The sequence below is a fragment of the Dendronephthya gigantea genome, unplaced genomic scaffold (genome assembly GCF_004324835.1).
Source record: "Dendronephthya gigantea isolate DGI-Jeju-01 unplaced genomic scaffold, DenGig_1.0 000606F, whole genome shotgun sequence".
NCBI classification, from domain to species: Eukaryota; Metazoa; Cnidaria; class Anthozoa; order Malacalcyonacea; family Nephtheidae; genus Dendronephthya; species Dendronephthya gigantea.
The window spans coordinates 18,494-22,593 of NW_021163616.1; the positions used below are offsets into that span (position 1 = coordinate 18,494).

The following is a 4,100-nucleotide window of genomic DNA, read 5'->3' on the forward strand; positions in this document are numbered from 1 at the left end:
GGTAACTTCTACTCAGCAATGCACATTTATATCAATGATGAATGATGGTGTTCAATGTTGACTGATTGTTGTACTGATTAACACAGTGATAAGATATTGTCAATGAAACTTGCAAACATGCAAGCCTCGCAGTCTTATTGGACCTAGGAACTAGTGCTATTATCTCCATGCTGATAAGTTATCTGTAATCAACATTGCAAACCACCTGTACCTTCCTTCTGGATCTATGAAATCACATTATCATCTTAGTTATAATGGTGATAACAGATTGTTATTGTCAATAAACTTTGGCAAACAAGCCTTATAATCTTACTGGAGCAATAACCATCCTAACATTTATTAACTTATATAACATTCATTGATCAACAAAATAACCAATGTTGTATGTAACAAAGACATGTTGATAATCAAGGGACATCAAAACAAAATAATTTAAAAACGTCTGAAATCTTCTTTCTCTACTTTTAAACTAAGCTTTATGTTATCAGAGGATTCGTGCCACTATTCTGGAACCTTACTCTCTTTTTTGTTCTCGCCAACTATTCTGCTTAAAAATATGCATTCCTATCTCTTGTAAATCTGCTTTTATGTATGTTTTGATCTGTAGTAAAATGTATTTAATACAGTAAAATATTATAATATATAGATTGTGTAATAAAATAGACTTCTTTATAACTGTATTCAACTAGCTAACTATAGGGCATTTTTGCCGTTTTGTTTGGCATTAGAATGTAAGAGTAAAGGGCATGTTACAAGGTGCAATTTTTCTTGCAACTTGCAATGCAATTCTACTTTTAAAGAGATGTAAATTAGTGAAGAGGCTTCAAAATGTAAGTGTAAGAAACGCCATGCAGTGTAATAAAGACAAAAGTTCGGTAGTTGGCAAATTTACATCTCTCAAAAGAAGAATTTTAATTGCAAGTTGCAAGAAAAATTGCACCGTGTAACAGGGCCTTAAGCATCAGTTGATATTTACTCGCTATTTACTCGTTGATATTTACTATAGCAGCCTGTCGTTTGACATTGAATACAAAATAGGTTTATCGCAGTTAATGTTTACGGCTACCCACATGTACGCATTGCGTACCTATTTTTAATCATTGCCGCTTGCTGTGTTCGAACAGACAAAGAAGCTTTTGATGTGAAAATTTACGGAAAACTTTTATCATTTTGACTTCGGGTAAAGTTTTTTTCAAATCTGTACGTCTTGCTTCATATTTTTTCCTTGTCTCGGGTTTCTACGATGAAAATGTCTTGAAATATTCAGCATGGCGTACAGAGTTGCCGAAGCGTGCTGTGGCTTCGATTCAAGATGGCCAGACACAAATTTTGCTATCTTTTCCAATCGAAAGGTATGTGTTCAGTTAAATTACTTTTAAAATAAGCGGAACAAAGAGGGATCGTTTCGCCGAGTTATACGGCAATCGACTGCTTTCTCACGGCCTGAGACACGAAAATGTTTTCAGACTTAGTCGGTCTAAAATAACACATGTTTGATCAAGTGTTCTTTCCCAAAACCAAAACATTGAGCTTTTTTAGGCGCGAAAAGTTACCGTTTGAAGTATAGAGCTTTCTTGTTTCAAAAATTTTCTGTTGTGTTGAAGTGCTTTTAAGTGCTTTTCATTGCTGCTTATGCGTCTTGGTGGAGTTTTTCAACGACGTAAAATTCACGCGATTCAAAATAAAATTGCTCGCTTGGCCGCCAACCTATTTAGACCGTTTCTGGATATATTTTTCTTGAAAAATGGAAAATAACAATAGTGAAGTAACTAAAACCACTAAAGACAAAAAGTTCGGAGGTACAACTTGTTGTGTGCCACTTTGTAAGAGTAACAGTGTATACCGATCTTATCCATAACAGTGTTATACCGATCTTAGTTCAAATTTCTGCGGATTTCTATTGTTCTCAATAGGGTTTTATTTCGGTTAGAATCTTAAAGCAAGGGGAGGGATTTGATATCTTCTCAGGGAAAAGCGGGGTTCATGAATTGAATTGATGATTAAATATTCACCGGTTTTATCTATATAAAACCCGGCTTTCTGGGTTTTATACAGATAAACCCCAGAAAAGTAAGGTTTTATATAGATAAAACCCAATGCAAAAAAACAACACCCTACACCTTTTTACGCACGCTAAAATTAAATCACGACAAAAAATTAATTACTACAACTAATCTGTTGATAGAGCAGTTGTTCCACACTATCATACTTTCTCAGTCAATCTTTCTCAACACACAAAGTCAAACACGTTAATTCAAAAAAAGTTAAAAATACACTTATCAAAACAACTTCTCTCCCCGTTTTCCATCCGTGCCTTCTTTCTTTCCATATCTTCAAGCTGCTCCTCTTGCTCTGTAGTATTCCTCTTCAAAAGAACATCCTGCACTCGGTCTTCATTCATACTATTCACTTTCGTTTTCTCGCCTGTTCTGACGCCACAATCCATAGATTTGGAAATTGCGATTTTTGTTTGAATATCTGGTCTTTCGTATTTCTGCAACGACCTTACATCCCGATGTCCAGTCCTCTCCATGATAAACTTTTCCGGTACACCTCTTATAAGACCTCTTGTTGCTGTCGTTGCCCTTAAACTATATGGTTTGTGAAATGACCTTCAATACCCGCAGTTTGGCACAATCTACGAACTGTGTTGCCTAACACGTTATGTCCCACTGGATTGCGTGTAAACCATTCTGCAGCAAAGACAGAGTAAAAGCTTGTTACTAAATAAATTCAACAGATTTTGATAAGTTACACTACTTGTAAATAAATAGATTCGAAAACCTACCTTTATCCTCCGTGTTAATCTTCCGTTTCGGAGCTAGGTAGAAACATCCTGAAACATCCATGGGACATTTTGCAACGTACGTTTTATATAAACCGACCAAGCATCTTTGTGGCACATCGGAGTTGCTGTAATGTTCAATTCTCTTTCTCTTCATTGACCTATGTTTCAGACCACCTTGGTTGTTCTTCTCACCAAACGAATTAAACACAAGTTTCTCGGGTTCCGTTTCATTAGCTTCAATTAATGTAAATTGTTCAAATCGTAGATTTCTGTGCTCTTTTCCACTTCGTAATGCAAAGCTCCTCCCAATCAAAAAAATCATCGTATCAAGAAGCACTTGGGGAGACTGGCCACCGAGTAATTTCATATCCCATAATTTGTTTTCTTGCTCTTCTGTAAACGCCTGTGCTTCTCTAACGTTAACACCGTAGCCTTGGCCAGTCAACCTTTTCATCTCGGCGTCTAACGAATCTTGAAACGTTTTGAAGCACGGGTTGTCAAATAAATTTAACTCTGGTCGGCCATTCTCTCTAAAGTGACGTTGTATGCCACAGCACAATTGGTACAACGTGTTTGGAGGGTATGGTTCACCGCAAGGTTTTTTCTTTCGTATTTCCACTACAAATTTTGCGAGCCAGTAATTAAGTTCATTGTTGTTGTTCAAATTTACAATGTCTGGTTCAACAAACCCGTACAAATCTTGGCTGCTTCTTGTGCCTTCGCTATTTCGTATTTGTGCCGACTCTTGCCAAGCACGAACAGCCCAGTTAGTGTTGTGCCTTGTGGCTGCTGGTATACGCTCAGCATTTCTTTTTTGTAGCTCCGCATCGGAAACTGTTGCTATGACTCTCTTCGTTATCTTTGCATCAGCTATGGGCACTCGCGAAAGTTTGTTTTGTTCATCTAAGCTCTCGTCCCCAAAAAGAATTCCGTTTAATAAATCTATATCTTCATCTGATTTTGCCTCCCTAAAAGCACTTTGCGTGATATAGAAATCTAGATCTTCGTCGCTGTTTCTGTCGCTCATAGTTCATCCAACCATCAACATATGCCGCTCACTCTACCATGCATGCTATCAGAAAATTATCCTTATCTACATGTCTAACCTAATTTTTGTATAAATTTAGAGTACTATTAAAACAAAAGCCAAATTAACAATTGTCCTGTCTAATTGACAAAATATTCCCAGAAGTGTTTAACATATGCAGATACAGAGATAGATAATCTGCGGTCGAACAAAAAGATATTCACAAAGCGTGACTCGTAATTTTCTTTAAATTTCTTTTCCGTAGCCTTAACCGATGCTTGAAGT

At 36.7% G+C, this 4,100-nt stretch overlaps 1 pseudogene; it reads right to left on the reverse strand.

Moving 5' to 3' along the window:
- Window positions 1–2,254: 2,254 nt before the first annotated feature.
- On the reverse strand, window positions 2,255–3,815 carry LOC114543984 (annotated as a pseudogene).
- Window positions 3,816–4,100: the final 285 nt, after the last annotated feature.